Consider the following 13,886-nt stretch of genomic DNA (forward strand, 5'->3'; position numbering starts at 1 on the left):
GCTCCACTTAGCATACAGCCTGTACCCTCGTTTAAAGGTCAGTACAAGGGCTCTTTCATTGATCATATTTTAATCTCAGCTGGTTTACAGAGCAACCTACGAGGGTTTACAATTATGGACAGTGCATTTAGTGATCATAACCCCATTGGTGCATATTTGGGGGGGCCTGTTGACAAGTCAAGCTAGGGTGCTATTGCCAGGCAAGATGAGAACCACGAATGGAAGGCGCCGCCTAAAGTGGTCTCAGGTTTCCCCGGACCTATTCAAAGGCGCGGTGGAAGTTGTATAGGCATCTGAGATAGCATCCTGCATGTCTCCGAGGACTCGAGTGTTCTTAAGGCCGTTGATGGTATCATCTCTAAGGTAGGGACACTGTTAAGTGCCCCTTCTCATAGAACACTGCCTTCTGAACCCAGATGGTTTGACGCTTCATGTTCTAAGGCTGCGAGACTCTTAAAGAAAGCCTTAAAAACTATCCCCAGGGATCAGTCTTTGATCAGTGCCCACCGTCTCATATTTAAGCGGGCATTGGCCCCCAGGAAGGGTGAATTGAAGGAGGAAACCTGGAGAGAACTATAGGAGACCAGTACCCTAGCAAGTAGCTCTAGGTTTTGGGGCATTATTAATCGTCCCCTATTTGAGAATGTTAGGGACGGTGAAACAGGCACAAATATAACCGAAGATGAATGGGTGGCACATTTTACATCTATTTTTAAAAGCAAGACGATATTCCAACAACCCCAAGCTAGGGCTAATACTCCTGTTCTTGTAATGTTCGAACAGAAAGAGGTGAAAATGGGTATCTTAGGGCTATCGTGCAATAAGGCTCCAGGCCCGAATGGTATTCCCCCTGTCCTTTTTAAATCAAGACCTCTTTTTTGGGCCCGGTCCTGGTGGCCGTGCTCAATGCGGTGGTCAGGGCCAGTTGCCCGGAGTCCTAGGGCACCTCAACCATTGTACCGGTTTTCAAGAAGGGCGATCGTAATAGCACTTTGTGCTATAGACCGATCTCCCTTCTTGATTCTGTGGTCAAGGTTGTAAGTGGGGTAATTCTTAAAATATTAGCCTCCTGGGCGGAAAAGAATACGATTGTTGCTGACATCCAATATGGGTTTTGCCCAGGGCATTCTACGTTAGCCCAATGTCTTAATTTATACTTGATCCTGGGTAAGTACACATTTGCCCGCCAAGGTACGATCTACATGGCCTTCATGGATCTTTCCTCCGCCTTTGACTGTGTCAATCGGGGAAAATTGTTGCAATCCATGAGGGCCATGGGGGTGGAGGACAACTTAGTTGGCTTCCTTGTGTATCTGCATAGGGACACCAAGGCTAACATCAGATATGCCGAGGATCTCCGTGTTTCAAGGGATTCTAATATTGAGAGGGGCATACGGCAGGGATGCATTTTGGCCCCATTTTTATTTAATTTATATATTAACGACCTACACAAGACCCTGGTAATAACAGGGGTCGATTTACCTTATGTGGGTCATCAAGGTCTGCCTGTCCTGCTATATGCGGACAACGTGGTCCTTATTGCCAGGACAGCAAGGGGCCTGCAGATCCTGCTTGACACCTTTCGGAACTTCATGAAGACCGTGACCTAGCAATTAATAATTCGAATTCTTACATCATGCAGGTCGGAAACCGTCCGAAGAAGCAGTATCCCTTTAAAGTGGGCCATGAAAAGGTGCCCCTGACTGCGAAATTTTCTTACTTAGGTGTTTTAGTAGATGACAACCTGAACTGGGGGCCCCTTATCAAGAGGAGCAAGGGGGAGGTCACAAGGGCGAACCAGCAATCTTCAACTTTGCAACCAAAATGGGTAGGCGCCCTATTGCGGCAATGTTGGAGATATATCAGTCAAAAAGTGTCCCCATTGCTAGTTATGGGAGCGAAATACGGGGTTATGCAGCAATTGACGCACCACAGGTGGTGGAGAACACTTTTTTAAAACAGCTCCTTGGAGTGCCAAGGGGTACTTCTAATCTGGTGGTTCACAAAGGAGTGGGGTTGCCTTTCATCTGCGATATCTTGGCTATGCGCCCCTTGCTGTTCTGGCTCAATTGTTGGCTGAACAAAGATTTAGTTCTCAACCGCCAGATCTTACGAAAAATTTTAAGTCTCGACCACATGTAACGCATTCCATGGTTAAAATACATCAAGGGTTGTTTTGAAGAGCTGGGGCGGCCGGATATTTTTTAAAACCAGACCTTATCACTGCTGAGGACGTGGGTTTTGTTAAGACGACTTTTATGACATTAAAAAAGCTTGATAGAGATTATGTCGAACTGGGAAAACATAGCGTCCCTAAATTTGTGATGCTCAAAACCACTCCCTCTACGGAACCGTACCTCCTGTGGCCTTTGTTGTCCCACGAGCGGTTTTTATTGGTCAGGTTTCATCTGGATTATTTTCACTTACTTTTAGCCGTCCCAAAGGGACAGGTGTTAGCATCCTGTGGTAGCAACGGAGTGTCTCCTCAGGATCTGTTGCACTTTATTTTTTGCAATTTTTACAAAGTTTCTCGCAGATATTTTTTAATTCCACTTTTAAAGAAGCTGAATTATACCCAGATCCGCCCTGCACTATTTTACCAACAACTGTTGAAACCAGAATGCATACCATTTGTAGTAGGTTTTTTGAAGTCTGCATTGAGATCTAGAACTTGTATGGTGATCTGATAGACCCCATTTGGCACAACATTTCCCATCTCCCTCTATGTCAATGTACCTTTGGATAATGCTTGCCTGTTTCCCTTTTTTAGCTTGTTTTAGACTTATATACATATATCCTACTGTATTTTATTGGAGTAACTATTTTTTTGTATTGACATGAATTGTATTTTTTAAACTGATTTATGGTGCTGTGTAACTTTTATGGTTTTATGTGTAAAGCCGAATAAAGTATTTTGAAATTGAAACTGAAACATACATTTCTGGAAAAAAAAGTTTTGTTTTGATCATTATTTTGAAAATAATAGGAATAAAAGCCTATTATTGTTTTAGAGAATATTATTGTTAACTCTAATTTTTGGAGCTTCATGATAAGGTTTTGTTTTTTGTCTCAATAGAAAATGGAACACAGCAAATGCTTAAAAAATATTACTTTGATTGCCTTAATATTAATAATTCTAGTTGGCTTATTGTTGCGCTTACTGTCTCCGCTGAGATACCTCTCAACAAAGCCTGAATTAATAACAGTATATGAAGAAGTAAAACGTAACTCACTGACACATATGTAAAGTTTAGTTAGTGGATATGAAGATAATATTTATATTAAAATGTTACATGAGTATGTAGAGATCATGAATATTAAAGATTATTTTGCGTGCATCTTGCTTCCCTCTTCTACAGGTGAAGGCTCAGCCTACATGCAACTTCCAATATCCTATAGTCTGTCAACCATTGTGTTTGTTAAAATATTTAACAAGAATTAATTTTTGTCTCTTTATTTGTCAGATTTTAACGTCTCAGAAGATCTATCTGTCGTTGAAGATGGAAGTGCTAACAAGGGTTTGAAATTTAACACATTTCTTAAAACAACTGCACAAATTGAGCATGGAACTAAATCTACTAATCGAAGGTATGAGTGTGGTTTAAGTAAAGAGAAACACAAACTTGTTAATGAATAGAATGAGAGGACAGTGAATGTTATGAGAGTTTGGAGAGATGACAGAAAGATAAGAAGGCAGATGAAAGAAGAATAAGAATTTAGAATGTCAAGTTTGCATCCTAGGTTGAGAATGGAGCTTGGGAGAGCGGGCGAGATCTGTATGCTGTGTCGTAAACCTTTCACAATTAGAAACCTTGATTATGCAGAAGAAAGTGTGTGTGACAGAAGGTATGTTATTAGTGGTAATTTTCTGATTGGTGCAGAGCAAATTCTGAGAGGAATCTATTATTTGTGTGGTATGACTGCATATTTCAATTTACTGGATTCTGTACTATATGGGAAGGGGAACAACCTCTTCTCTGAAGGCCTGCGCTTTTATTTTATTGTGACTCTCTTAATTGATTATTCGAGAACGCTTTGAGGGTACCCTCTTTGTTGATATTTCTGAATTTGTGATGTGAATGCTTGATCCAGTTTATTGTTGTCTGATGTTATTCTTTTTAATCTGATAAGTTGTGATGTAGGTAGATGTTTCTTGAGAGTCTCGGGGTGAAAACTTTGGAAAAGTAAGCTTGAGTTTCTATCTGTGGTTTTTGTGTATACTTCAGTTTCCAGTTTCCAATCAATTATATTGACTCTTACATCAAGGAATGGCATGGTTCGATTGTCAATGCTGTGTGTGAATTTAATCCTTGGATTGATGTTGTTGATGGCGTTGATGTTCATTTCCAATTTTTTATTTGAACCCTTCCATAAGACGAAAATATTATCAATGTATCGTTTGAATATGACAACATTCTCTGTCCAGTTAAGATTGTTTAAGATGTGATCTGTTTTGAATTTAGACATGTATATACATGCATATGATGGTGCTCCTCCAAATCCCATAGATGTGCCATTACATTGGTTACCAAGGATATCAAGGGGATTAAGAATTGCCCTAAAACCGATGTTATGCAAAAACAATAAGAAATTTGTGGAAAAATGGTACCAAATACTTAACAAGTGTTCATTAGACCTTATTCTTCTTATTATAGAAGAGCTCGCAAAAGTCCTCAAAGAAATTGAAGAAGAACTAGACACGATCAAGAGCGAACTAAACAAACATGAGAATCTGGAATCAATGCTTGAAGACATCAATAAAAAACTAGACAGATACACAAAAGAAGTGAATGATCGGAAAATCAGAAAGTATCGTCGCGATACAATTGATTATAAACTCGAGGAAGTTTACACGTGGGCAGATCTACAATCAAAAGAAATGGCAACAACCGCAACACCCACAACATCCACAAAAAGCTACCCCCAGTTCATCACAAGAAAGTGTGGTTTCTGAATCTGAGATATCACAAACAAGGCAACCTATAATCACAACAACAAAACCAACAGAGAAAGGATCACAAATAACACAACCACAGCAACCTACTTTTTTAGATATAAGCCCGGCAGCCAACGCACCACCTCACCAAGAAAAACAAGGAGAGGAAAGATTAACAGAAGAAGAACAAGCGTTGGGACGCACCAGAAGCCAAACAGGCAAATCGAAGACGACTTAGTCATCAATATTTCTAAAAAAGAATTAACTCAAAATCAGATTACAGTTCTGAATAAAGGAACATCATTTGTTCCCACTAACAAATCTAACTTACCGGAGACAGAAATATCGCTCTTTAAATTCTTTAGGTCAGTGAAACTCAGATATTTTTTCAAAGACAACCAAACTGTGTCCAACATACCACCAGAAGAAACCAGCACAGAATTCAGACAAAAAAGCATATTTTGTGCACCATTGACACACAAGGCAATAGAAGCCTTTGAAAGGATTGTACTCTCAGAAGTTCAACAAATCACTTTCACTAAACCAAAGAAAACAAATCTGTCTACACGTGAATGGAACACACTAAAATATCTCAGTCAAGACAGTGAACTGACTTTTCAAAGAGCAGATAAGGGGGGAGCATTTATTGTAATGGACACCGACTTTTATAACGACAAAGTCAATCAACATGTACAAGATGTATTAACATACATTCCATTAGAAAATGATCCAACTAAAGAGTACCAAAAAATTTTACAAAACATCATCAATCATGCACTGGAAATGAAGTGGATTAATCAAAAGACTCATGCATTTCTCGAAACCAAATATCCACGACGACCAAAGCTATATATGCTTCCTAAAATTCATAAGGACAATAAAAATCCACCATTCAGATCTATAGTCTCAGCTTGCGGATCCATCTCCAAACCTATAGGCAAATATATTGACTGGTTTTTACAACCCATAGTGCAAAAAGGTAGCACATATTTGAAAGACAGTACATCTTTTCTCAATTTACTAGAAGAAATAACACTTGACTATGGAGTAGAATATTGGTTATGCACGATTGATGTAACCGCTCTCTATACTTCAATCCCTCACCAAGAAGGTTTGGAAGTGTTAGAATGGGGATTGCTCCAAGAAGACCTAGAAGACTCTCAAAAAATGTTCATATTGGAACTGATGCAATTCGCTCTATTCCATAGCTATTTTCAATGGCAAGGACATTTCTTTAACCAATGTAATGGCACATCTATGGGCTTTGGAGGAGCACCATCATATGCATGTATATACATGTCTAAATTCGAAACAGATCACATCTTAAACAATCTTAACTGGACAGAGAATGTTGTCATATTCAAACGATACATTGACAATATTTTCGTCTTATGGAAGGTGTTAGACCTGTCTGATTTTTTTTGCGTAGTACCTCCAATTTATTATTTATTTTGTCCCCTTTTTGCCCCTCTTGCCTTTATTAATTTTTGTGTCCACTAGCTTTTTCAAGGTGTTGGTCTAGGGGATAGGTGCTTTTTCACCCTCATAATTTTTCACCTCAGGCCTAGAGGCCTTTCCTGATAGGAATTCACTAGGAGTCACAAAATGGTGGCTACCAACACACAGAACCTGTCCCATAGGATAGAGCAGGGCATTCCAGAACCTTCTGGTCCCTTCTGGACCTCTGAGGGTCAGCCTATATAAGGCGGAATGCTGGTTTGCCATTTTGTCTCACTGGAGAGAGTCAGCTGGAGGACAGGCTGTAGCTGAAGGTGGGGGTAGGATAGTCAGAGGGTTGACCTATTGATTCACCACCCTTCCTCCCTTGGGTTACCTGACCTGTCCCTGCTGATTTGGATGGCTGGAGACCCTGGGCGCCTGACCAACCCCTAGTCTAGAAATACAGGGGTGTGAAGAGGAGAAGGAGACTGCAGTGCTGCGGAGCGCAGTCCTCTGCCCAGTAGAGAGCCTTTTATTGAGCAGTGCTTAGTAGAAGAAGGGTTAATCTTTGTGCCCCCCCCCTCGTGCAGTGGACAATTGAATCCTGCCCCTGGTTGCCGTGACTTTCCCCTAGTAACAGAATCCCCCAGAGTTTCATCACGTACTTGCTGGGGCTGAAGCTGGCTGGGAGAGGAGCCAACCTTAGGAGGAGCGGAAGCGGAGTGAAACCGAGCAGGTCTACCCCCGAGCCAGCGCCTGGTGAGCAGTGCAAGATCGGCGCTGTGGTAGCTGGTAGTGTGGGGAGAGGAGTGGGTTGTCAGGGTTTCTGGTGGCTGCGTAGTTCTCCCTGATTCCGCCGTGAGCGGGACCCCTGGGGCTTCGTTAGCGCTGTTGTGGCAGCGCCGCTGACTGAAGGAGAAAAGGGGGCTGGTTGAGCAGTATCCGGCGCCACTGCGCATACTCTAGGCTGATCCAGTTGTCCTTGGCAGGAGGGGCCTAGGACCGAGCAGGCCCGCTGTGGAGCCACTGCCAGCGTCAGGCGGGCAGAGCAGACTCTGTGGCCGGTCCGCTTTCTTCCCGCGCATGCGCGATAGCGCCTTCGCGGAGAATACATCGTCAGCAGCTTGAGAGGAGATCCTAGGGGAGCGGCTCCGTTGAGCAACTGATATCCCGCCAGCGCCGTGAGTCACATCAAGGAGGGCCCCTGCTTCCCTGAGGAGAGAGAGGGAGCGGGGAGGCCCGGCATTCGGCGGGGAGCGTACTTCAAGTGAAGGGGTGCGACTGGTGGCCAGATATTCGAGTTTTCACCATCAAGTAAGCTGGGAAGCCTGAGGGGAGGCAGAGGAGGACTGGGCTGTACTTCAATCTGACTGGCATCATAAACAGGGAATGGTGCAGCGCTGGTTGGTTTCCACCTACGGCAGGGGATAGAGGAACTGCTAGGTAGCAGTGCCCTGATAAGCCAATTAAAACAGTCTAACTTCTTCCTGTACTCTAGAGGGCTTGAAGGTGGCAGAGGCCTAAGCCAGTTAATTTGTATACTCTTTCACAGCTCCTGGTGCCTAAAACCAATGTCCGCTTGAACTAAAAAAAGGTGGGGTTGCTTAAGAAATTGATATCCTGTGCCGGAAAAAGCCAATCTGATTCCTGGAGATAGATTGTCTGTGAAAAGATTGTAATGAACTGACAAGGGCTTAATTTCTGAAGAGGATTTGAAAAGAGTTAATTGAAATACAGTAATATTGCACATGATCCGTTGAAATATGTAGATGTCTACCTGCTATATGTGACAAAGTGATGAGGTTAAGAGAACTTAAATGTATTTGACTGTGAAAGTTTGAAGAACAAAGAAACTAAAAGAACTTTTATAAAACAGCTCGTATTTTTACACAAAGATTGGTGTAGCGTCATTTTTGAGTGGAATTGCTTGATGTTACTGCTGGGTGGCTTGCAACCTTTACACATGTGCCTCTGTTAATATTGTCTTACCCTAGGCCAGGCTACCCTAGGTGACCTGTCATACCAGGTTCCAACAGAAGGGTTCAAAAGAAAAATTGGAAATGAACATCAACGCCATCAACAACATCAATCCAAAGATTAAATTCACACACAGCATTGACAATCGAACCATGCCATTCCTTGATGTAAGAGTCAATATAATTGATTGGCAACTGGAAACTGAAGTATACACAAAAACCACAGATAGAAACTCAAGCTTACTTTTCCAAAGTTTTCACCCCAAGACTCTCAAGAAACATCTACCTACATCACAACTTATCAGATTAAAAAGAATAACATCAGACAACAATAAACTGGATCAAGCATTCACATCACAAATTCAGAAATATCAACAAAGAGGGTACCCTCAAAGCGTTCTCGAAGAATCAATTAAGAGAGTCACAAAAATTCCCATTAATAAATTATTGACCACAAGCCTAACCATTCCTGAGAAAAAAACAGTATGTGTCTTGAAATACTCTACTGATGCACTGCAAAATTAAAAGAATTGTAGTGTAGTTCCTATTATCCCAATAGGCTCTGCGCATTGGAATAATACCTCCAATAGTATAGACCTAGACCAGACGTTAACTAGGTCGTCTACTGTCGATATTAGACTTAAAGTTTTGGGTTTGCCAGCTAGCTCAGAGTTAACTAGAAACTTTCTCGAATAGGCAAGGAGGAGTTGAACCTCCCTGGATAGACAAGAAGGGATTTAGTTTCTGACAACCATAGAACATGACAACTTTGCTCTCCCCTAATCAAGAGTGTATCTCTAGAGTCGTGTGAAAACAAAAGACAACTTATTTTACTCAGTCAGTACGTGCATTCTTAGTTTCACCAGATTGTAGAGAAAAGGAAGAGACGGGCGTGTTCAATAAAAGATGTTATTTATTGATCAGTCTCTTTTCTCGTACAAGGGAAATGAATCGATATTATCGCAATACTTATGGTTAAGTAAAGTGCATACAATAAAAGCAGAATTATAAAATAATACTGTAAAAACATTGATATGGTTTCTAAGCCATATGGTGGTTTAAAATGGATAAAATAGATACATATATATAAACATTTGACTAATCGTACTCAACTGGTGCTTCTAACTACGCCTACCCCAGTGTACCTGACCTAAGCCTAATACGTGGGCGGGGATAGAAAGTAGTAGTTTTAAGTTAAGTTTGTTTTGCCAAGTGACTGACTCAAGAATTCTCTGCAAGGGGTTATTCAGTTCTGTACCTTGAATCTAGGATGGTTGAGGGATGGTATCTCTCGTCTGAGGTCTCAATATTCCAAGCTGCCTGCGAGGGCTGCTCGGAAGCGCCGGAGCTGGATTTCTCGGCAGGAGAAAGGCAGCGTCTCGTTCTCAGCACGTCAGGAAGGCGGGGCAGCGTCAGTGGGCTTCGCTCTCTGCTGAGCTTCGGCAAGTCTCGCTGCTCCGATCTCGTCACCACCGCGTGTGTTTGCTTAAGGCAATATCGGTAATATTTATACCTGTAAGGTGCCGAGATTGACGTAAGGATGGACATAGATACGTCAATAAGGATGTCATACGAGCTGGTCGTTAGCACATTCTTTTACTGAAGTTCTTTGAGAAATCAAAACAATGGCCGCAGGGATTTTCCCAGGTTGTCATAGGTTTGATTTGTTTTGAGAACTCCGTATGCCTTATCAGGGGCTGGAGGAATATTGCTTGCCTAATTAGATGGCAAGCGTTATGACCTAATCAGATAACACGCTCCTGTGCCGTGGTCTGGCGTAATCAGATAACGGTTTCTGCATCATGGGATGGCTGCTAGTTAATTTGTTAACCAGAATAGGGTCAGGAATAGGGGGATCAATACAGAACCTATAGGAATACATCACACCCACTCCACGCTAACTATGGCCATATTTACGAATCTAGGCATAGTAAAACATACTGTAGAGTATCGTGTATACCTTACCATCCCAAAATACACATAATGCATTTTGAAATTATGTAACATACGGGAAAAAAATAGTCATATGTACTATATGCACTCAAGCAGTAGAATAATGCTAAAATAATCACGCATATGTATACATTATTAGTAATTGAATATTATAATTACACATGAAATGGCTCTTAATACAGAAGAAAAGTTCGAGACCACTTCATCTCAGTTCAAAAATATTTATAAACATACCAGCGGGCAGCTAATGTGTATGAAGTTTCTAAAAATAGAAATTAGTTCTCTAAGAATAGTTCTTACTTTAAGCAGAAGAAAAGTGTCCCGTAAAATTTAACAAAATATTTTGGGGCTGCTAAAAAAATTGCTGTCCGTGGACTGGAGGAAAAGTTGATCTTGCTACTTTATTATTAAAGTTGAAGGCCAAATTCAAGGTGTCGGGAACGCCGTGTGCTAGCTTGTTCAAGAGTCATTATTTCTGCTCTAGTGAGAACATCATATCGTTGAGACTGCTGAAAAAGCTGTCAACAGCTTCCTGTGAGAGTTCCACTAACTCGGAAAAGGATGTAACCATGCATTCATGAGCATGATTGTCTCCATTGACGTTTTGAGTAGTATTGCTGACAGAAGGTTGTACCTGATCGATGCTGCTTTCATCTTGATCTTCACTACCCCTTAATCGTAGTGGCGAAGTTTCCACGAATGCCGTCATCCGGATTTGCAGCCGTTGAGGGCAGCACAATGCATGAGCCTTTACCGGACCCAACAATGTTTCTGCATCCATTGGAGCGTCAGACAGGTGTCCAACACGCATTCTTCTCCGCACAGCATGCACCTTAATACAGGTAAAACACATCTTTGCCATATCGGCTGAAATGAAAGAAACCAAGTCATTCTCAGGTCTCTAAGCCGGGTTAGTCCCAGGATTTTTGATATCCGGTCCCGGTATCCAATGGCTCGGATTGTTTCTTCCCTTGTCGCGGGTGTTTTGTCTGTGACATGGTTTGCCATAACGAAATATAAGGACTAAGAATAGGATTCCTGCAATTAGTCCCAAAATGAGGGGAACTCCTCCAAAAATCGAATGGACGAAGTCTGGAAAAATACCCAGTATGGCTTTGAATGGTGTTAATGCCATCGAAAATACTGTCTTAAATACATTTGAGACTCCACTGGTATCAGAAATATTTAAGATTTCATTCAGGATTTCTGCGAAATGTATGGGGGAATTAGTTGATAATAATGAGTGAATCTCTGCAGTCGTCCTTGCGACTAGGAGATCATATGTTTCTTTTGATGACGTGAGCCTGGTCGGCGTCTGAAGAAGCATTGTTTTCATTCTGCTTAAAGTATCAACTCGAATAGAAGTAATTTTCAAGTTAGGCCATGCCCTTGCCTCCCTGTCTGGAAGGGAGCTGGGGAACAATAAGCGCCCACAGCACATGACCTTCGCAGTCGTACTGATGAGATAAGGAACCCCGGGCTGTAGACTACAACATCTGCGATCCACAATTAGAATGTAACTCCCGTTATAGAGTCTTTTAAAGAATGGTTCTATCTCTGTTGCAGGTGTGCCTAGCTGGTGACATGAAAGGTTATTTGAGTTCCCTTCACAGGCTCCATGCAAACTAATTCCATTACACAGAAGTGTACCGCTTAGTGACATCGCACAATTATTGCCACTAAGAAATACTTTCTGTCCTTTATTACTGACACATGCATGTGAATAGGGCAAGTTTCATGTTGTCTTAATGTACCCTTTACCCAATTTTTTGTACATGCCAGCCTGTATATATTTTTGGCAGTATTGAAACCTGAAAGTAGATATCGGAATATTAATTATCCCATGTATTATCCATTCAATGACAGGTCGTTCTGACATTGTCAATGGTAATCTCTCGAGTTTCTCAATGCTCAGGATTGTATAATCAGCACCCTTTTGTGCCATACTGATTTGTTTATCAGTAAGGTTAAAGATATTGAATAGTGACGTTGTGTTGATTAAACGCCAAGGCACATAGCCTGAACGCAGATTTTGTAACGTCCAGCCAAGCTGTACAATAGAACGCAATTGAGACTGACCGTGTTGTAACAACAGTAAGTCTTGCGATATTATGTCGATTGCTGATGACACAATGCTGTCCAATGAAAAGATTCTGGAGGATAGAGTCATTAACCCATTGCCCACTACAGAAAGCGATTTTTCCAAATTAATACGGTCAATTTCCCGTATACTTTCTGCTGTCTCAATTTGAGTTATCTTCCAGGCCTCGTTGTAAGCTGCATATATAGAGGCTGCTATGAAGCGTTTTTGACGCTGTTTGCACGGTCCCATAATGAAATCACGCAAGTCAGCACCATCAGTAAGTAAAGTTAGGTGTTGCTTAATCTCTGTCAGTGTGGAAGTTTGTAGCCATTGAAGGCAGAGTTTGCCCACACTGTAGGTGGTGATTATCCCTGGGTGTTGTCTTTGGGAATATCTAGGGTCTGGCCTGGTCAATTTGAACCCCTGTGTTTTGTTCAGGAATCTGTCTTGACAGTTATTAGTATCTGTGGGCCAGATTAACCATTGTTTCCAATCAGGATTTGTTCTGTTTTGGTTTAATACATAGTTTACGTCTATCTCTTCATCTGCAGAGTTATTGCTGTTCATTGTTGGTTTTGGAATAGACGGTTTATTTAAGTCTTTGATTTTGGCTAATCCAAGACAGGTAGTTTGTTGAATAGTTTCATTCAAGAATATAATTTGTTCTGGGATCATGCAGGCTCTAAACAATGATTCTATACCTTGTACTTGCCATTCTTTTGTACCCCAAACACTTTTTACTTCAACATTTTTGTCCCAATAATCAAAACCAAATGTATTCATTTGTTCAAAAAATTAGTCCGAATATATCAATTTTGTGTTTGTAAGCATGGTTTTTGTTCCTGTCTTATTTGACAATTTGAAATAAAATGTTTCAGCATTACTTGTGTTGAACCCTGAAAAATATGAATATTTGTCATAAACGGTTCTTGAGCTTCCTTTTGGAGGGGTTGCACAATGTTCCCATTGATTATAATTTAAAACATTTCTAGGTTGTGCTGATTTATGTAAAAAATGGTTACCATAGTGGTTGTAGCAGTACATACTGTCATAATTAGATGAACCCTGCAAATAATCATGTTTGGTAAATTTAGCAGACATCACTAGGTCAGACATCATGTTATTAATACTTTCAAAGTCCCAATCATCAGCAAATGAGTTTGGTTTTACAAAGTCACTCAACAAGATCTTGATTTGGTGTGGATATTTGAGGATTTCAACCGGACCATAGATTTCATAGTCAGTATTGTCCCATGCTACCCCACCCGGTATAGGATTGGCTGTGAAGTTGACTGAAGAAAGTTCTCTTTTCTCGACGTGTGAAGACGTGTGTGGCTTGAGGATCAAGTTGATTTTCTGGCTTGCTGTGTCCATTTTTGCATATTTTCCCTCAATGAAGCGTCCCAAACATAGTATCATGATGAGCCAAAGTATCAGGATAAATATTTATTTATTTATTTATTTATTTTTGATATTTGTAAAGCGCATCGTTTACCCT

This window comes from Lissotriton helveticus, chromosome 5_1, assembly GCF_964261635.1.
Source record: "Lissotriton helveticus chromosome 5_1, aLisHel1.1, whole genome shotgun sequence".
In the NCBI taxonomy this organism is placed as follows: domain Eukaryota; kingdom Metazoa; phylum Chordata; class Amphibia; order Caudata; family Salamandridae; genus Lissotriton; species Lissotriton helveticus.